Below are 22,726 nucleotides of genomic sequence, written 5' to 3'. Positions count from 1 at the left end.
TGCTTAAGAAAGTATTACAAATTCACCCGTGTTTTTGTGACATGTATGATGATACGTGTCGCTGTCAACAGTTGGGTAAAATTTTCGCTGATACTAAATTTCACAGATATGATTTTTTTCATATTGTGAACCAGACAGACAACACTTCACCAGTGTATGTCAAATTTGGCTATAAGTATTGAAGAAAAATAAACAGCAAATTGTGTCATTTGTTGTCACAATACTGCCCTTTTCCTGTAAGGAAACAGGCAGCCCTAAAAATTATATATCCTGATTGGACGTAAGGATAAATTATAGATTTGTGACTCTTGTACATGGTGACCTAATTTCTATATTGCATTACTTAATCATGTTCTGTTTCCCAAATAGCATATGGCTTTGTCCCTTGAAAGGAAACCAGGTTTCATTTTTCCCTGAAGAAGGAACTGGAACATTAGTTAGGATTACCGTATATGGTGTAGTTGCCATTTCTCTTGGTACTGTGTCACATGCCTGAGGCACCCAAGCAAACTCTTGTTCTTCCTATAGATTTTTCTTTTGTTGCTTCTTCCCTGACCGATGTCGCATCATGCTTAGTTATTGGGGATTTTAGTTGTGTCCTACTTCCATTTCCCTTTTCCATATTCCTTTCACCAGTCAGCCCATTTATTATTATGGGTGTATTGTTTATGCGCACACTTCTAGACTAGAGTGATGTATTAGGGACCCCCCATGTTATGTAAAATGTTTTTTTCAGACTGACTGTCGGGGTAGTGACAGGCTGGTTAACTGACCCAATATTATAGTAAGACACGTATTCCATCTCAATAGGAGATATCTTAAGTTTACCTTTTGAACATGACGAAATTTCAATGTCTATTTTAATTCCTCAGTTCTCTTTTATTCCTGCTGCTTTAATTCGTGGTGGGATCAGATGTGTTCTAATCATACAAATACCAGGACTTTCTAGTGTTTGTCCTTTGTCTGCACATTTGATCATTAGCCTTTGTATTGCATAGTGCACTTAATGCACATTTTTAAAGGGACTTTTCTTCATGTTCTTGATAATCTGTATTATGTCATTTCTCTATTTTGAGATGTTCTAGATAAGGAATTTAGGAACACCTAGGCTTAATCATTGAGGAAAATATGTATTTACCCCATTAGACAATGCCACCATATGTGAAGACATCCATTTAGATAGAATTTTTGTGTAGTTATTTACCCTTAGATGATGAAGAATATGCTCTCACACGGAAACCTAATTGAAAAACTTAGAGACACTGTTTTGCCTACTGCCTTTATGTTTGAATTGCTTTTTGAAAATGACAGTGCATTCTAGACCAACATTGTCCCATGGCGTGTGGCCACTCCCTTGCAGATTGCAGGCCACCTGCTTGCAGTCCCCTTGTTAAAACCCATGAACTGTTTTTGTGCTTGATTTCAAGGAAACTAACAATTGTGTTACCTTTCCTATATCACTAGGTTCTGCGGGATCTTCCAGAGTCAAAGTAAGAGTGATACCCTGCAGACCTGTGATCGAGACTAAGCCCACTCTCCATCAGTGACAGATGAAAGACAGACTTCTTGGCTCTACAATTCCTGCAACCAGAAAGTAGTGTGACAGCAATCGTCAGCGTGACAGCGATCATCAGCGTGCCCCCAATGGTACCTCCCAAGCAAGCCATTTGTTTCATCAGAAGGCGTTGTAAAAAGAAAAGAAAAGAGGAGCTGGTTTCAAAGATGTGAAGGATCCCTGTTGTTGATGGCAGGGCTGTCATCCAGTTTGTTCAGTTTGTTCAACTGTCATGTGCTTGAACCTCTGACAGCGCGCGGTCCCCTGATCCCCTTGGCCTGAGTTTTTGGCCCCCCACACACCTCTTTTCCTTTGCTCCAGCGGAAAGGCAGTGCACCTGAGGATAAAAAGGCACTACATTCCGGTGCCCATGAGAGAGCAGCCTGAGCATCCTCTGACACTGAGTGAAAGTGTTGGAGCCTGAAAGTGTTGAAGTTTGTTGCTCTTTTACTTGAGTTTGCACGAGATGATCTGTGTTCATGATCCATGAAGAGCACACTGTCTGTAGTGTCTGCCACAAAGGAGAGAGATCAGTGCACTGCCTTGAGACATTGAGACTTTTGAATGAGCTATGAGTGTTTGCCAGGAGGGCACTCCAACGGATACTGAGTAACATCATTTTCATGAAGAGCCTGAATGAAGAGGCCCAACGCGAAGAAGACACTGGAAGCGGATTTGATGGACAATAGAAGCCTGCCAGGAGAGGCTTTGACGGACTCTGGGTATTTTCTGTGAGCCTGTATAGAATTGGAGTTTGGAAACTAATTTTTGCTGCTTTGCTGGCATTGTTTTAAAGTACTATTCTGTTTAGTAAAAGCAGACTAAAGTCCACTCTCTGTGGAAGAGTATCCCTTTTCATCTGAGAGCATTGATAAGGAACACCACTGTTTCACTTGACATAATAAATTACTGAAATGCATAGGAAGCTATATAAAATGTACTAGATAATTTTAGGAATTACTTTTTGCTTAGGGTTGTGGAAAATGATGATTCATTTGTAATAGCGGTCACTACTTTGTCTATATGTTCTTAATGATGTGTTTTCTAGTGCTTATTTAGACATGGCATTATCTTTATGAGTAGGATTGTTTTTGCTGCCCAATTCACACCTGCACCCACCTCCCAAACCTGTGTCTCTTCCTACTTCTACTTCTTTGCATCCTATCCAGATTTTACTTGAACATGGATAGTTAGGAGATCAGAGTTTACTGATAATTCCTTTTATACAGTTTCTGCATCAACACCAGTTAGTAGTTGAACATCACTGATTGTTGGGCGTGTGGTCTTATACCACATACTACAGATAGAGGCATTCCCTATTTGGTCCTGCCATATATGGCCTTTGTGCCACTACGTGTGTAAGGAGACCTGTCCCAAGAGAGTTGCTAAGTAATAAGATGATACTACAGCAACACCTTGATGATCTGATGAGTATAGACCTAGATTCAGACTGACATGGGTTTAGGTTATTGCCTATGTAAGGGCAAAAGGAACATCTGTGGTACTGAAAATTCTGGACCAGTGTCATGAAACATCGTCGTATCATGACGAATTTGGTATCAGCAGACTGGAAATGACAAGTATACTATGCACAATCATTTTCGTCGCATTCGGGTGAAGAAAGCACCCTGAAATCAGAGTTTCCATCTTGAACCCTCGGGTTCCATGTTGTGAATAGCAGCCATTTTGTGGATTGCCCTTACAGTAGGCCTTCACTGTGGCAGAACAAGTATTTAAGGACATAACCTTAGTATGGGTTTCTCTGTCTCTGAATGAATTACAGAGGGTAACCCTTTTTTCATTTTGGAACTGACCTTTCTGTAAAACTAGTTTCCTAGCTGATTGGTGACTAAGTTTTTCAATTACTGATTAGGATCTTGTTAACCATTAAGTTTCCTTGTGCAAGTGTTATCTTAAACAACATCTAAATGTATTCTTTCCTTAAAGACTTTCCTTTCTGAAACTTGGGTTTTTGCTATGTGTCGTGACTGCCATCTAGTGTTACTTTTATGTAGGCTTCAGAAGTTAGTTTGTGAGCCAAACAGTCGAATCATATATACATATTAACCAGGGATTTCTTTGTGCACTGGAGTTAATTTTAGAAGCTGGCCTTTCCTTGCCAAACCAGTTCCTGCCCTTTAGTTGATCAGGATTATAGATCAGAGCATAGGACATTGTAAAGATTTATTACACACAAACGTGCCTATCTTACTTTCATCTGTTCTTGTTCCTGCCTCCACAAGCTATTTATGACATGGGCTGTGACCTTACTGTTTTGGGTTTATCCGGCCTTGTCAGCTAGAGAATGTATGCATTATGTGGACATTGTTTATGGCCTGGACTTATCTTGAAAGTGGGTTTTGCATCTGTGTGCACGTTCTGGGAATGTACTTCAAATGTGTGCCTAGGGCACAATGCATGGTATAAAGGATCTGTGCTCAGACCATTCAGCAGACTGCCTCATTCAATTGCTAAGGCAGTTGGGTGACGTAGCCTCACAATAATATGTAATAAAGATGTCTTTTCATATTTCAGATTCTCTGTTGATTTCTTTGCTGCATTTGAATGGATTACTTATTGGTAAGACCCCTGAGAAGGAGTTTGTGGATTTTTGGAACCACAGGGTGTGGCGGTGGCGTTAGTTGGAGTGTCCTGTGTGAGGGTGCCACACAGCTCGTTTGTGTTGACTTAGGTCAAGCATCTTTGGTGGATCTGTAGTGGAGTGTGGTGCAGTGTGTTGCTTGTCGGGCAACTGGATGCAAATGTTGATGTACCAATGAAGGATGGTGGTGTGGTTGTCCTCCAGCCAGAAGTTGCTGTCCCCCTGCCACATGCAGTCTGTGTAGGTGAGTGCCTGCGTGCTGATGAAGTTGTTGATGGCTTCGCGGAATTGTGGATGTAGACCTGGAGATATGTAGATGAGTGTTAGTCTGAGGCTTGTCAGGGGGTTGGTGTGAAACCTGAAGTGCAGGTGCTTGACAATGCTGAGTGTGTCCTTGGTGTTGTTTCTGACTCTGAGGGTGTACTTGTGAATTAATTGCAATTCATCCTCCTGGATTGTTGGTGCGGTCCCTGCGGGTGATCTTGTATCCGTCTGTGATGGCAATGTGGAAGTTGTGTGCTGAGGATGCGTTCAACCAGGTTACTGTAATGAAGGCGATGTGTGGGGCTGTTGTGTTGATGAGGTTACAGAGTCCAATAGCGTGCTGGTGGATGGAGCAGGTGTGCAGTAGGAGGAACATGACCTGGTTATACAGACATGGTCTGTTAGGCGGGCCAGCGTGGTGTTGGCAGTAGGAGTTGCACACACAGCGTGCGAAGCTGTCATGTGTGCGCTTAGAGGTTGCCTGATAGCAGGTGGTTGATTGTCTGGTGTTAATTGCTTGGAGGGTAGCTGGAGCATGAGTCTGTTGTGTTACGTGGGTCATGCAAGGACCAGATGGTCTTGCACTGTGCACGTTGCAGGCGCTGACGGTCCTGCCTTTGGCACGGAGGTAGCGCAACAGTGGCACAGACAAGCTGCTGCATGCATTAAGAATGGGTGGAGGGAGGGAGGAGCATCTGGGAGGCGTGTGTGTTGCAGAAACAGGGCACTGAGTGGGGCGGTGCCACAGGGGAGGTAGCAGCTGGAATGAGTGAACACCTGACGGCGGAAGGGGTGAGACACCAGGCAAAAACTAGCACACAAAGACAGGGAGGTTTTAAAGGCACAATGTAACAGGTGTATGGAAAGGAAGGAGTGTCTGGTTACTCATGGGTCACTGAAAGAAAATGGATGAACAATCACCAAAAATGACGGGCACAGGATCAGGCACCAAAAGGCCAAGCTGCGCACATGACACACAGCGTCAGCAGGTGTTGCCTGCATGTTGTGGGTAGCAGCCTGCACTAATACATACACAACCATGTACTTCATGCACAATAGGGATCATTAGCCATGACAAACTGCATGCATGTTGCCACAGCACACATACTCCTTTATGCACAATCTTTGTCAATTATGCCATAGATGACGCATGCAAAGTGGCAAGAGATCTGCGATGACAGTGATGAGGCACATTGTACTGTGGTGAACACATTTTCTACACACACGGATCAACTATGTGTTGAGGCCATGCTGCTTTAGCCAATGTCCATGGCCAGTGTCATTGCTCAGAAGAAAATAACAGTCATGCAATGACTTTACCTGTACTGCTGGTGAAACAATCTGCACAGGACTGCCTGGGACTGTCAGGTCCTTGAATCCTCAGAAACGTGCAATGCTCAAAGTGGTCCATCTCCCAATAGCCCCTTGGTCTGAGTAGAAATGACAGACTCAAACGGGTGATCAGGCGAGGGAAGGAAAGGAAGGGAACAGCAGGGAAGGAGATCTGAAACAAAGGTGAACAAGCGTAAGGATTGAACACTGCTTGTCACAGAGTCACCGAATACCTCAGGACCTATACTGTAACAGTTACACTTGTAAAGGAAAACAACAGCCACTTTATCCTAGTTGGGATCACAGTAATGAAAGTGAAACTAGATCTGAGTATTGAACAAGGACATTACTACACATTTGCAAAGAAGGCTGTTCCATACGTTTTCATGTATTTATGCAGCAGTTATCAACATGCCCAAAAAAGTCTTAACTGCCACGTAACTGGGAAATTTGAGATTACTCCTGGAGGAGCTCTACAAACCTCTGCTGTGAAAACAGAGATGAACAATCCACATGGATTCATAGCACATGGAAAGGTGATGAAACACCATACACACCAAAGATTATGTTGTACGAGTTGCTAAAGAACTGGCCAATATTATGATCCTAATTCAAGGATTGTGCAACTAGCACAGGGTTCACAGAAGACACATAAAAGGTAGCAGAGTATTGCAGCTATATGAAGGGGGCATAACACTCTGCAGGCTGCTTCAATGCAATTAGAGCCATGCGGTAATCCAGAAAATCACAGTGTATGAATAAGGCTCCAATATATAGAAATTCGAATGCCCTGAAGTGCAACTCACACAAAGACAACAATCTGTAGTTACCCCTGGGAATCATTGAGGGTCAATACGGGAAATTACACATCCCCCGCAAGAGCCTTAAGAAGCTCATCCAACGAGGGAGGTAATTGGTGAACACAAGGAAGCCCCGCAAGAGCCAGTCATTGCCTAGTCCAACTGGGATTTGAAATTCCAAACAGAACAAGCTACTGGGACGGAACTCAACAGAGAGTAATGTGGAGCGATGGCACAAAACCACCCCTACCGTGACTGGGGGTGAATGATTTGCCATTGTGCAACATTCCGTCCATCATCTTGTGTGGTTTGCTGTTCACCCTATGTGGGAAGGGTATGCCCAGACGTGGGTCCCGTGCTCACTAAGCCACTGGAGTCAAGCTATCCTGGCTGAAGACGGCTGATAGCCAGAAACCGGTCCTAGGATGCTTGATTCCGGTCCAGGAAAGACATGGCTTGGCAGTTCGGTCTGGACTGTTCCCATGAGGCACAGGGTCGAGACTGATTTGCATATGGTCATGTCTGAACTGGGGTGGCTTGGTGAGCAAAATAATGATGGATTAAACCCAGATCTGTGACTGGGGGTGAATGTTTTGCCATTGTGCAACATTCCGTCCATCATCTTGTGTGTTTTGGTGACCAGGATATGCAGCACGCCACAACAATATCCTGGGATTAACAGCACCCGACTGGTGCCACGTAAGCGTTTATATTTGCTACATCCCAACGTAGTGACGTCATCAGCGCACCGTTCTTGGCATCATGTGAATAGAAAGTCAAAATCAACTTACCAAGAAGGCTTGCAAAGCAGTGTTCTCCACCGGCCCTGAGGAAGTGACGTGACAGTGACATGACATACTGGAACAAGGGGCAATGCAGCCATACCAACAGACTCACAGGACAGCTGACAGAACATGTGGGACATATGCTGGCCCACACCTTCACAAAATGGTTGTTGGAAATCCAAATGTACTGGCACACACTATTAAGTGGATGAGCCAAACACATCCTGCTGCACACAGTGAGGCTGCAATTCCCCATAGAGCCTGTGGGTGTGATGTCCCACACAATGACAAGCCGTGGTATCCGCAATGTGTCAGGTGCAAGGTTTACAAACATTGATGCCTTCACCAGAGTACACACTCCACTACAGACGACTGACAAGAAGGGTGACTGTCCTGTCATGGTAGTGGTGCAACATGTCATTTGATCCATGGTGATGAGACATGTATGGATGGTGCTACAACATGCACAGAAACAGTTCCCACACATTCCCAAACCATACCAACCCCAAACAGCCTGTTTGGATCTCTTACCTGAACTGACATTTACACATGTCTGTGCATAGAACGCTGATTCGGCCCACGTTGCAATCATCATGAGGAATAGCAGGAGGACTAAGATGACACAAACAGACAACAGGCACAGCAACCTGGGAATGACAGACACACAATGGGTCACCGGTAAAAATCTTTGCCAAAGACATGGACATGTACGAAACAGGAACAATGTAGGACACATGCAAATTTCATGCTAGGTCATTGGGCATTAATGTGTGACATGACATCAGCACTTGCGTGACACATCAGAACACACAGCTAAATTACTTTGCACACAGTCAGCTGGACATACACATTGCAACACATGCCACTCAATGCTACAAGCTTGCACACTCATTCCCAGTGACTCACAATTATGAGAAGTTGCGTATGAGCTGACTCCGGATATCATCCTTCTCCTCCTCCTCATCACTTGCATTGTGACCAAGCCCTTGCTCCTCAACGGGTGGACGTTCCTGCTCCTCAGGATCCTGAATGAGTGGCACTGCCTTCTCAACTGCCATGTTGTGCAGCATGCAGCACACAATGAAGATCTTACAGACCTTGACAGGTGCGTATGGGAGAAATCCGCAGGTCTTATCGAGGCACCGGAAACGGCTCTTCAGGAGGCCAAACGTCCGCTCAATCACTCACCTGGTCTGCCCATGTGCAGTATTGTACCTCTGATCTGCAGCTGTTCTTGGGTTGTGGAGAGGTGTCATTAGCCATGGCATGTAGGTATATCCCGCGTCACCTACAAAGATACATCATGTAAATAAGTGGGTCAAGAGATGCTGTCAGAGCTAAAGATACTGAAACACACAGGACAAACAAAGTTTACCCACCAACAAGACATGCCCGATCGTTGTGCAGCTGCAGCATCATTTGTGGCACCCTGCTACGCCTCATGATGAAAGCATTGTGTGCCAATCCTGGAAAACGTGCACAAACGTAGGAAATCAGCATGTTAGCAAGACTCACCACCAGGGCATTTATTGAATGATAATGTTTCCTGTTGCGATAAGCCTGCTCCTGAGCCTGTGGTGGCACCAAAGCCACATGTGTCCCATCAATGGACCCAATGACGTGTGGCATCCCTCCCAGGACATAGACATCACCCTTGACATCTCTCAACTCCTCAGGATTTGGAAATTTGATGAATTCATCTATGTGCTCCAACATGGCTGCCAAAACATCATGCAGGACACGGCTGAACATCGTCTGTGACATTCCACCGACATCAGCTATGGTTAATTGAAACGTACCTGTTGCAGAAAATGGAGGGCTGCTATCACCTTTATCTTGGAGGTCAGCTCAGTAGGATACCTGTGTTGCGGTTGGAGATGTGGTGCCAGCTTGTTTGTCAAGTCCTGAATCAACTGTCGAGTGAATCTGTAACATCGGATGCAGGCACGTTCCCTCATGGTAGCCAAGTCTGGGAATGGCCTTGGTAGAGGCGGTGCCCTGCAGGACATATGTGGGAATAATGGAGATTAATAGTCAGCCAACATCAATGGAGATGTACATAGCACATGCACAACTGCTACTAGACATCAGATCACTATGGAGGCTGGCGTGTGCAATACATCCAGGACACATATGCCAGCTTGCTGGCACTCCTTCAAAAACCCAGATACACCTGTTGATTGACAAATAAACATGACATGCCCTGAAATGAGCTGCTGGGCAGGTCTGAGGGAACAGCTCGAGATTTCATTGGAGTTTCACACGTCACGTTACCTGCAGTGGAAGGTTGTCGTCCCATCCAGACAGCTGACTGAAATGCACATGAACAGGTCACGTGGAATGTCAAATGTACATATCAAACACATTGCGATTAAGGTGTGCATGTGACAATAAAACAACACAGCAATTTTCATGATGCTGACATGTATGCTTGGGGAAAAATGATGTCTGATGCCATCAGACCCAAAAGCCGTGGGAATGCACATGTAGCATGGTGTGCGTAGATGTGAAACCATTCCCATCTCAACACAGAACCCTGTTAGATGCACCAACAGCAGATGCAGTGTACACAGTACAAACAGCAAGCTCAATGTTAAACATGAGACACACTGGACATAGTCATATAGGGTCATGCTGAGCGTGAAATGTCAAGTGACAAAGTGCCCCGGTCCCTGGCATCAGGGGACAGGTGCCAGTAGTGATGACTGTGCTATCCCAGTGTTGATGTGCATGACACAATCTGCATAATGATACACATGGGACAAGTGTCAAGGTGATGTGTGCCACATAGTGCACATCACACATACCATGTGACAACAGGTCATTACACATCGATTGTGCAACAAGATTAGATGCCCTGTGCTATATCACTGCCTGCCACACCTAGGGCCTTCAAATGAAAGTATGCAATGACAAGAACTTGATAGACATCCTTGTTTGAACCGTACCCCTACATCCCTGCCGCGTGTACGCCTCGTATCACTATGGTAATGGTGCCATACGTGAGCGTGTGAAACACACCGTACCCCTGCATTCACAACAGCGTGTGAAACACACCGTGTAAAACTCACCGTACACCTGTATTCACAACAGCGTGTGAAACACACCGTACCCCTGCATTGGCATAAGCATGTGAAATGCACCATACCGCTGCATTGGCATCAGCATGTGTAACACACCGTGTGAAACGTACCGAACCCCTGCATTGGCATCAGCGTGTGAAACACACCGTACCCCTGCATTGGCATCAGTGTGTGTAACGCACCGTGTGAAATGCACCGTACCCCTGCATTCACAGCAGCGTGTGAAACGCACCGTACCCCTCCATTGGCATCAGCGTGTGTAACGCACCGTGTGAAATGCACCATACCCCTGCATTCACATCAGCATTTAAAATGCACCGTACCCCTGCATTGGCATCAGCGTGTGAAACGCACCATACCCCTGCATTGGCATCAGCTTGTGTAACGCACCATGTGAAATGCACCGTACCCCTGCATTCGCATCAGCATGTGAAACGCACCGTAACCCTGCATTGGCATCAGCATGTGAAACATACCGTACCCCTGCATTGGCATCAGCGTGTGTAACGCACCGTGTGAAATGCACCATACCCCTGCATTCACATCAGTGTGTGAAACGCACCGTACCCCTGCATTGGCATCAGCGTGTGAAACACACCGTACCCCTGCATTGGCATCAGTATGTGTAATGCACCGTGTGAAACGCACCATACCCCTATATTCATATCAGCATGTGAAACGCACCGTACCCCTGCATTGGCATCAGCTTGTGAAATGCACTGTGCCCCGGCATTGGCATCAACGTGTGTAATGCACCGTGTGAAACGCACTGTACCCCTGCATTGGCATCAGCGTGTGACACGCACTGTGCCCCTGCATTGGCATTAGCGTGTGTAATGCACCATGTGAAATGCACCATATCCCTGCATTCACCGCATCGTACCCCTACATTCCGGGCATGTGTGTGCATCATCTCACTATTGTAATCATGCCATACGCGAGTGAACCGTACCCCTACGTTCCGGGCGTGTGTGCGCAGCATCTCACTATTGTAATCGTGCCATACGCGAGCGCACCATACCCCTACTTTCCAGGCGTGTGTGCGCATCGTCTCCCTATTGTAATCATGCCATAAGTGAGCGCATCATACCCCTACGTTCCGGGCGTATGTGCGCATCGTCTCACTATTGTAATCATGCCATTAGCAAGTGCACCGTACCCTACATTCGGGGCGTGTGTGCGCATCGTTTCACTATTGTAATCGTGCCATACGCGAGCGCACCGTACCCCCTACATTCCGGGCGTGTATGCGCATCGTCTCACTATTGCATTACGCGCACGCGTGAAACGCACCATACAAGTGTGTGTATCTCAAAATCACTTAGGGGACACATAGGGGACGAGTAGTAGGCCCTGAATGCATCCTGGGTGTAATGGATACTGAGATTTGAGTGTGTGCTACAGGTGCCCTGCAAAAGTCAGTTGAGCAAAAAAACACAATGTTTCAAGATGATTGTGGAGCTGAAGCTCAAATTTTGAACGATGTGAATGCGTGTTAGACCTGGATGTTTAAAGGGATTGGAGGAAACATACGACGCGAAAGAATCTGACCTATCACTCTGTACTCTTTGAACCGAAAGCCCCTCATCAGCACTGATTTAAGGCAGCAAGAACCCCTGAGAGGGCACTTGCTTGCACACATTGGAGTGGACCACACTGCTGCTGTCTCTGCATCCTCTGGCATTTCAAGGCTCGTACTATGGAGAGGGTCTCAGCTTTCACTGAGGAGGAAAACCAGACCCTGCTGGATAGCCTCCTACCACAGTACAGCAAGCTGTATGGGAGACCAGGTGAGCAGGTGAGTGCTGATTCCACTACCTTTGACTGTGCACCTGTTGTGTGAGTGTCATAACAGGCATTGTGTCTTGATGGGACAGACATGCAATGTGGTTTTGAGTGAGTCCCAGGGGGTGTACATGGTGGTGTCTCTCATGCAGAGCATGATGTAGTTCTAGTGTGTTCACTCCTCACTTGGATTGTGCTTACTGTGACATTCACTGCATAATGAATGACACATTCAGCCCTGCCAGACCTTGGTGGCTTTATTCTCAAATGTCATGAGGTGGAACAGTGTTCCCCCCAGAGTGACATGTGACTGTACTCACAGATGTTTATGACTTGATGGGACCTGTGGTGAGATTGTCCAACTGATGTGTTTAACCTCATGGACATTGAAGTGTGTAAATGTGCCTTGTCATCTGGGTGAGTGTGAATGTGATGTGTTTCACCATTGCTGCATGGCGTATGCAGCAGCTCTAGCCATCTGATGTGACAGGTAAGCAGTGCTGTGTGCCTGACTTGCAAATCTAGCATGACACCTGTGACACCCCATTGTCAAGTGGCACATGTGCAAAGTGAGGGTTGTATCGGCTGTTGTCAGTGACAGGCGAGTGATCTGTGCCAGGGTGTGTCTGTCTGGTCTGCTGAGGGTTCTACTGTGGAGTGGGATATGTGGCTGCTTGGCACTTGCTGTCCCACACCCTGCAGTTGCATGTGTTGCCCAGTGTGTGCCATGATCAGTGAGTGTGTTTTACCCGTTACGCCATCTGTTGCCTTTCAATGTCATTTAGTGCATTGGGGTTTGCCCACAGGCAAATTCACATGGACAAAGATGCAAGTCCTGCCAGCTTCCTATGCCCTGTTCACATTATCAATGGTGTGCAAGTGTGTGTCTCTGGGACATGGAGCAGGTGTAGTGATGTTGCTTTACTTTGTCTTCCTGACAGGTAACTGCCTATGAGAAGGGGGAAATCTTGATGGACATTGTCAGGGTCGTCAGGTTTGCGGGGGGCCATCGCCGGCCGCTGTGCAACGTGCAGAAGAGGTGGCAAGACATCCGGTGCTGGACCGGGCGTATCCCCCGGGTCCAGCTGAAGATGGAACCTCCATGTCAGCATGGCGTCAGCCGTCACCTCACCCCCCACATGGTCCTGGCAGTCGTGTTTCCAGACCTCGATAGGCAGTTGCAGGAGAGACAGCAGCAAGGAGGGGGTAGGTACATGGCTGTTTGTTGTGTTGTGTGTCACCTGCTTTTTGAGGTGCTCTGAAGCCTGGCTGCACTCCTACAGTTGGGGTATGTAGTCAGACAGGTTATATGTGCAGTGTGTTTTCGGTTCCCCATAGTCACCTGGTGCTCATTTTCATCCCTTCCCCTCCTTAACATGTGTATCATGGTCTGTGGGTAATCACATTTGCACTTGTTCATCTAGGGTGCAAGAAAATAAGACTGCACATTGATTTCCGCATCATGTGGGAGGGTGGTCTGTGACATGTGTTGGGACCTTGCCTGTGCCATGACCTGTGCACTGTGTTTGGGCTTCATATTTCTTTGCACTGATGATGAGTCTCAACATAGGAGTGTGAGGTTTCCACTGCACACCCTTGCAGCATGCATGACCCATTTTGTGTTCTCAGACATGATGTACATCAGTGGGAGATATGCATAGTGCCAAGACGTTTACTCATGTTACAGTCAGCTCGTTCCACACCCACGGATCAGTGTGCCCACTACAGTCACCTTAGACACCCTGGCCTCCTAATCATGTGTGTCACCCAACACTGTTCCCATTCTATGTGGGTTCAGCATGGGTCTGCCTCTGTGGCATTGGTCCCTGACATAGTTTGTATTTTTCCTTCGGCTGCTACATGTGTCCACTGGACAGGGATACAAGATTTGGCTTGTGCATGCTCACACTTGGCAGTGCCTGTGTGCCTATTCACAACAATATGTTGATGGTTGTTTGTCACAAATATGTATTGCCAGCCCCGCGAGGTGAGCTTGGGTTACTTTTGGAATTGTTGCTGCACAGTTTTTGTTACCCTGATTCAGAGGTCTCACTTCTTGAGCTGTATCAATAACATTGACTGAGGGATGGGGGTGTTGTGCAGGAGAGGTCTACATGGGCCTGCCTGATTTAGTCTTGCCAGGTCTGACCTGTGGGTGAGAATTGGCTGAACAATGATTCACCATGCACTGCCCCTGTGATGGTGGCCAGTGATTTCAGTTGGGGCTTGGCAGTCCATGTCATTTTGTTCCAGACATGATTCAGGCTCATACATTTTTGCAACATGTATGTAGTTCAGATGCAAGGCTGTTTTGTCTTAGTGTGCACACTTCTGTGTTGACATTATGCCTGGGGATAATGGTGTGTCCAAAATGCAGCAATGATTTTGTTCATCACAATTGCTGGCCCAATTGCTTAAGCATTGTCAATAGTTGGGACATGTGTGCCACTCCACATGACAGCCAGTAGATTTTATGTGCAAGCAACTGTGTCATCAGAGAATGGATGCCCATGTGAGGACTGACATATTTCAAGTTGTGTCACATAAATGATTGTACCTTGGCACTCACAACACTTGTTAAAGTTGTTCATGTTTAGGATGTGTTAATCTGACGAATTGTGTAAAGGACACTTATGTGCCTGCATGATAGTTGTCTCACAAGGTAGTGCACACAAAACGACATTTCCACTTTTTTGAAAGAAGCTGGCACCTTTTCAAAGAGGCCAGTGTTAGTGATTAATGGTGTGCTTTGATCTCCATATACATGTCCCCACAGTGGTCTTGAGGTCTTGAAACTCCTTTGTTGTCAATTGTACAAACTAATGAGTGTCTAGATATAAAGACCTCCGTTGGACCATGTATATGGCAAATCTGCAAAGCCTTTTGTTTCTAACAGTGTTTTATCTAAAAGGGTGCCAGCTGTTTCAATGAATGTGCAAATGTTGTCTGTGTGCACTTCATTGTGAGACATCTTTCATGCAGGCACATACGTGTTCTCTTCAAAAGATGGCGAATTAACACATTCAATACATGTCTATTGTGTCAAGTATGGTGAGTCCCAAGATGCCAACATTTAGTTACATATATTTTTTGCCAAATGTACTTACAGGGATCGGACTGTGGTGTCACCTTGGGGAGTGAGGTGGGTTAGTTTGCCCTGAGGGGCACCACTACTGTTTATTTCTTTGTGAACTTGAGGTGGCATCACTTCATTGTATTGAACTGCTCTCCTGTAAACAGACACTAGTTTCTCTGTGTAATTATCATTCAATTTGTGGCCTGGTGTGTTCTTTGGATCATTATGTCCAAGTAGCATTGTGTGTATACCAACTGGGCAGTACAAGGCTCAAATATGTGAAGAGTTATCTGGCTGTTACTCATGATGCATGCCATGATTTCCAGTGTGACCTACTGATTTTGTGCTCATGTGTCAGATGTGTACAGGTGACTGATGCATTTCTGTTTCTTTTCCTTGCCCACAGCATAATCAACAGAGACATGAGGAGGCAGCTGCACAGACCTGGAGGAGGGACCCAGCCACAGTGCCACCAGCGCTGAGGAGTTGGAGGGAGCCAGTGGCACGGAGGGTGAGGGGAGCCAGACTGCGGACCTGTTGGAAGGTGACACATCCTACCACTCAGACGGATCTGCTTTTGACTCCCAGGAGGAGGGCGAATACGCCGCAACATCTGGCAGCATCACTGTGTCTGTCCTCGCCTCTTTCAGAACCATCTCCACCCTTCCAGTTGCTCCGGTCCCTTCTGTCCGTGCAGCCCCCCATGTCTCCCCCGCTCCCGGCACCGCAGCCCCTGCCCCTGTCTCCCCTGCTGCCCTCAGTGCGGAGTCTGCGGACTTACTCCGCCAGATTCAGGTTGGTCAGACATCAATGCTGAATGTCCTCCATGGCCACACTCGAATCCTAACACAGTTGTTGTCGTTCATGGAGGGCATGTCAGCTACGATGTCTGACCAACGTCGGTTAATGCAGTCCATGGACTCCTCACTGACGGCACAGTTTCCCTCCTGCAGCGCTCTGCCCCCTCCTTCGAACCCATCCACACGCCCCTCTCCCAAACCTGTCCAACGCACACGCAGGAAGACACCATCACACACCACAACAGACCCAGACAGCACACCCCCACAAAAGTCGAAGCGCACACCTCCTGGCATGCAAACTCAGGGGGCTGTAGGCACACCCAAGGGGACTGGGCATAGACCATATACACACAGCCATAGTCACAGTGCGCAACCCTCACAGCTCTCTACCTCCACTCCAATTGTGTCCTCGGGTGTAGCGGTCGGGCTGGCTGAACTGGCTGCAGTGTGCAGCGCTGAGTATGAGCCAACTTCCGCGCTGCACACTGCACTGAGGACGATGTGTCCGCCCCTGCACCCACCCCACCTACCCTTACCACTCTTGATCCTGCGCTGCCTGGTCCTGCCCCCCATGATGCACCCCAAGGGTCCACATCCCATTAACAGATCTTTGTGCAGGCAAGTTGGGGTAGACGACCTAACTAACGTCCCCCTAGTAGGACTATTGTCTGGACTGGCCATTGGTCTTATTTGAGCAGACTCATTTTTGCACTTCTTTTTTGTTCATGCTGAATAAAGCCTTTAATTTTACGTTCAACACTATTGCTTTTCAGGTACTTGATGTTGGTGATGAGGGCCCTCGAGTTGGTATCATCGTAATGTTTTGGGTTTCTGAAAGATGTTTTTGGTTGATGGTCATGAGGTGGACCATGATATCTGTGTGCCATCAAAATATCTCTGCAATTAATCATTGGTTGTGTGCGTTAAGTTTGGCTAGAGACATTGTCCCAAGGGGTGTTCCTTCCTCTGTGACACCTGAGATCTTCACTGCAGACAGTTGCACAATTGTTGTGCTGACATGTATCCACGTTTCCTTTTTTGGTGACCGTTCCCTTCAACAATGGCCATGCCTGCTCACAGATATCTACTACTCATTCATCTGTGCCATGCTTAAAACTCACTGTGCTTGTGTTTTGAGTATGTACAAATGCCTTCATGGACACATTCACCCTTTTTACCACTATGCATGTGTGTTATCACAGCCTACCCCAATGTTGGGAATTGTTATGCAGGGTATTTGGGCACATGACTCACAATTTTGTGCATTGTATCTAAGGGGTTTCAACCCTATTCCTTCCATGAGAGACTACATCTTGGTGGTCTGACCACCACCTGGACATTCATATCAGCCCTGGGATGTACGTGACAGTGTGTGTTCCCTTTTCACTCTCTTTGTTTGGTGGGCTGGTACATGACTATACACTATTGTGTCATGATGGTAGGGTGTGCATTTCGCCTGCAGCCTCCATGGGTGGGTATGCATGTGGAATTTGACTTCACACCCACATGTGATGTGTCACACAGTGTGTGACAGTAATCCATCCTCCAGGGAGTCTGACACTGCTGTAAGTGATGTGTTGCTCTGGCACTATCATTATAGTCACAAGTTAGGGATGTGCACATGACCCCATGTAGTTGTGGTATACTGATGATGATGTACCCCCATACTGCTGGGCACTGCTGAGAGTCCTGTGCACCCACCCCCATACTGTTGGGCACTGATGGGTGTCATATCCACCCACCCCTCATATGTTTGGGCACTGCTGGGAGTCCTGTGCACCAACCCCCATACTGTTGGGCACTGCTGGGAGTCCTGTGCACCCACCCCCATACTGTTGGGCACTGCTGGGAGTCCTGTGAACCCACCTCTCATATGTTTGGGCACTGCTGGGAGTCATATCCACCCACCCCCATACAGTTGGGCACTGCTGGGAGTCCTGTGCATCCACCCCTCATATGTCTGGGCACTGCTGGGAGTCAAATCCACCCACCCCCATACTGCTTGGCACTGCTGGGAGTCATGTGCACCCACCCCTCATATGTCTGGGCACTGCTGGGAGTTATATCTCCACCCACCCCTCATATGTCTGTGTACTGCTGTGAGTCCTGTGCACCCACCCCCATACTGTTGGGCAATGCTGGGAGTCATATCCACCCACCCCAATCTGTTGGGCACTGCTGGGAGTCCTGTGCACCCACCCCCTTACTGTTGGGCACTGCTGGGAGTCATATCCACCCACCCCCATTCTGTTGGGCACTGCTGGGAGTCATGTACAACCACCCCTCATATGTCTGGGCACTGCTGGGAGTCCTGTGCACCCACCCCAATACTGTTGGGCACTGCTAGGAGTCATATCCACCGACCCCCATACTGTTTGGCACTGCTAGGAGTCCTGTGCACCCACCCCATATTGTTGGGCACTGCTGGGAGTCATATCCACCCACCCCCATACTGTTGGGCATTGCTGGGAGTACTGTACACCCACCCCTCATATGTCTGGGCACTGCTGGGAGTCATATCCACCCACCCCTGATATGTCTGGGCACTGCTGGGAGTCCTGTGCACCCACCCCATACTGTTGGGCACTGCTGGGAGTCCTGTGCACCCACCCCATACTGTTGGGCACTACTGGGAGTCATGTGCACCCACCCCTCATATGCTTGGGCACTGCTGGGAGTCATATCCACCCACCCCCATACTGTTGGGCACTTCTGGGAGTCCTGTGCACTCACCCTTCATATGTCTGGGCACTGCTGGGAGTCATATCCACCCACCCCCATACTGTTGGGCACTGCTGGGAGTCATGTGCACCCACCCGTCATATGTCTGGGCACTGCTGGGTGTCATATCTCCACCCATCCCGCATATGTCTGGGCACTGCTGGGAGTCCTGTGCACCCACCCCCATACTGTTGGGCACTGCTGGGAGTCATATCCACCCACCCCCATACTGTTGGGTACTGCTGGGAGTCCTGTGCACCCACCCCAATACTGTTGGGCACTGCTGGGAGTCATATCCACCCACCCACATACTGTTGGGCACTGCTGGGAGTACTGTGCACACACCCCTCATATGTCTGGGAACTGATGTGAGTCATATCCATCCACCCCTCATATGTCTGGGCAGTGCTGGGAGTCCTGTGCACCCACCCCCATACTGTTGGGCACTGCTGGGAGTCATATTTACCCATCCCATACTGTTGGGCACCACTGGGAGTCCTGTGCACCCACCCCTCATATGTCTGGGCACTGCTGGGAGTCACATCCACCCACCCCCATACTGGTGGGCACTGCTGGGAGTCCTGTGCACCCCATACTGTTGGGCACTGCTGGGAGTCATATCCACCCATACTGTTGGGTACTGCTGGGAGTCATATCCACCCACCCCCATACTGTTGAGCACTGCCGGGAGTCATGTGCACCCACCCCTCATATGTCTGGGCACTGCTGGGAGTCATATCCACCCACCCCCATACTGTTGAGCACTGCTGGGAGTCATATCCACCCACCCCCATACTGTTGGCCACATGGTGTGTGCCTCGAATCACTATTGTCATGGTGCCATACGCGAGCTCGTGAAGCGCACCGTACCCCAACATTCCTGGCGTGTGTGCGCATCATATCACTATTGCAATGGTGCTATATGCCTGCGTGTAAGACGCACCGTACAAGTACACTTCTGTTGTTGTGGTACGTTGTGCTCACCGCATGCGCCGTCGTCGGTTTCTGTGCGCAAGGTTGTAGGCATACAGGACTGGGATGACACGGACAATGGGGTTCATGGCGTGTATGTCGCATACCAGGGATGGGGTTCGGGCCGGACTCTGCTTTTACGGACGTTTTGAGCTCTCGTAGAAAAAGGGTCGTACGGAGTGTCGCAGAGACTAATCGTACTTGCTGGGCCGGATACTGCTGCTTCTTTACATACGGACGTCGCGTAATGCCTCTTCCGGATACAAATCGTACGTATATTTCAGTCGTATGGTTTTTGGTACGAATTGTACTGAGATCTGCGTTGGATCCAAATCGTACTTCATCGTACGTACGGAGACGTTTCAGGGTACGATTCGTACGGGAAATATGCTCTGTACGGCTATTTGTAAGGGATTTTACCGAACCGGAATCGGCCCCTTAATGTAGTGTAAATTATTAGTAACCATAAAAATCATTACTTTAATTAATTTAATTTTTATATATTATTTATTTTTATATTTAGATAATATGTTTTTTTTTATATATATGGAAATATATATTTTATTAATGTTCTAAATATTTTATAATTAAGATGAATAATTATTTTATAATATTATTAAGTAGATATATATGTTAAAAAATGTTTTACATTACATTTATTATTTTTACATTTTAAGATTTTTTACATTATTTTAACTATGTTTTATTTAATTGTGTTTATTATGTAAATACTTTTATATTATTTTAAATACATTTAGAAAATTCGATATTTTAGTTAACTATATTTTAACTTTCTATATTTTGCAATCAACATTTTAGTACTTACCTGTTTTGTAGATAGGCATTCTATATTTTGTCCCTCGATATTTTGAAGTCGATATTTTGGACATTCTATATTTTGATCCCTCGATATTTAGTCACTGAACCGTCACCTCACCCTAGATTTCCCCAGGGTTCTGTTTTTTAAAAATATGCACGTTTGCTACGTTTCTTAGGGTGCTGTCTGAGCTAAAGCCTTAAAACCACAGCTACCCACTCTGCAATAAAAGGGTCAGTTTTGAGTGGAAAAATCTTTTGAATCCATGTTGCTTTTTGTGATGTTTCCTGTTGTGGGCACTAGGTCTGCCAATATGAGTAAGTTAACATTTTTATCAGGAGACTTGGGGGAATGATGGGTGGAAGGACCTTTGTGGCTCCCCACAGACTCCAGAACTTTCCATCACAGAAATGTGAGGAAAATGTGTTTTTTTTTTGTCAAAGTTTATGGTATGCAAGGGATGCTGGATACAATACACATGGTGAGAGCCACAAAAGTTACCTAACCCTAGGTTTCCCCAGGAGTCTAGTTTTAAAAAATGTGCAAGTTTGCTAGGTTTCCAAAGTTGTCAGCTGAGCTAGGACCAAAAATTCACAGCAACCCATATAGCGAAAAAAGTTCAGTTTTCAGTGGGAAAATGTGATGTGTCCATGTTGTGTTTGTGCTGTTTACTGTCACTGGAACCAGGCCTACACACACAAGTAAGGTACCATTTTTATCGGCACCTATGTCGGAGCACAAACTAGTAGAACATTTGTTATTTCCCATGAGATTTTCCAGCATGTGTGCCTTTCAAATGTAAGCCAGTGTGTAAGAAAGAAAACCTTTTGAAAAATTCAATCTACACTATTTCAGAAATACATAGGTTTCTTTGAAAACTATTTTTCACTTTACATATTTCACCATATGAATTGGTCTATACTCAGTACATAATGAAAAACCATTGCACAGTTCAGTTGTTGGCTCTGGGAACCTTGGGTCCTTAGAGAACCTACAAACCCTATATATCCCCACAACCAGAAGGGTCTAGTTGATGTAATGATCTAATGCTTTTGTAAATCAGCCATTGTGACAGAAAGTAACAGATGAAAACATTGCCATGTTTGCCTGCTCATTTGGAAAATTGCCTACTTTTTAGATAGAGCTATCTTTTCTGGATCACCTGTGTGTTTCACAGTGGTTTCTAACCAAAACTGAAAGTAGGCTGAGAGCACAAACAATAGGAAAAATTGGCTACCTCTTTGAAAATTGCTAAAACTGTTGTAAAACATTTTTTTTATTCAGCTCTGCATGGTCCTTAAGAAGCTAGGAAGATGGTGATTTTATCACAGCAAAACATTTAGGGGCCGATTACGATGGTGGTCGGACAAAGTCTGCCAAAATCGCATAGTCAAAAGGGACCACCCGCCATAGGTGCAGGGGTCCCATACTACAAATCACGATGCACCGGCCACACTGGCGGGTGCATCCCATATTTTTACATCCCGGCGGGTGCCACCCGCCACAATGTAAAAAGACATGTAGTACATATGTATGTTCAACGTGACAGGCACCGTGCGGTGCCTGCCACCTTGTACATGCATATGTAGGGGGGTACCATAGGTACCCCCCACATGCAGCACCCCACTCCCCCACCACCCCGGGGGCCCACAAAGGGCCCACAAAGGCGTTCGCCATCTGTCTTTTTGCGGCGGCATCGCCGCCAAAAAAGGCAGGCATCCGAATGCCCATGGCGGTGCCTGCATGGCACCCCCCAATAGCCCCATTGCCTGGCATTGGATTGGGCAACAGGTCGACTCCAGAGAGGTCCTGAGACGCTGGTGTGCCACCCACACTGTATGGACAGGAGGGGCCGGCTGGGGTGATTGAAGACTGGTGTGGGCAGTTCCTCCCCCTCACTACTGGAGTTTGGTGCCGCAGAGGCGGTGCAGGGCCTAGGGGCAGAGATTGTTTGACATTTTCAACAGGAACTGCTGGTGGCCTGCCCCCATTGTCGTTGGCCCTTGTTGTGGTGTGGTGTGGAGTGGTCCTACCTAAACTCTAGCCTTGGCGGTGGTCGGCGGAAGGGAATCAGCGAGGCCTGCCAGTCAGTGGACGAGCCTGAAGTGGTGGGCACTAGCCCAGCAGGAGACAG

At 47.1% G+C, this 22,726-nt stretch overlaps 1 protein-coding gene across 1 annotated transcript in view; it reads right to left on the bottom strand.

Moving 5' to 3' along the window:
• LOC144827359 (uncharacterized) overlaps positions 1–22,726 on the bottom strand; it is a 590,154-nt gene that overhangs the window by 555,415 nt on the left and 12,013 nt on the right. The window lies entirely within an intron of this gene.

This window comes from Lissotriton helveticus, chromosome 4_1 (assembly GCF_964261635.1).
Source record: "Lissotriton helveticus chromosome 4_1, aLisHel1.1, whole genome shotgun sequence".
In the NCBI taxonomy this organism is placed as follows: Eukaryota; Metazoa; Chordata; class Amphibia; order Caudata; family Salamandridae; genus Lissotriton; species Lissotriton helveticus.
Note: the sequence above shows the minus strand (reverse complement) of the source record. Positions and strands in the feature narration are given on the sequence as shown.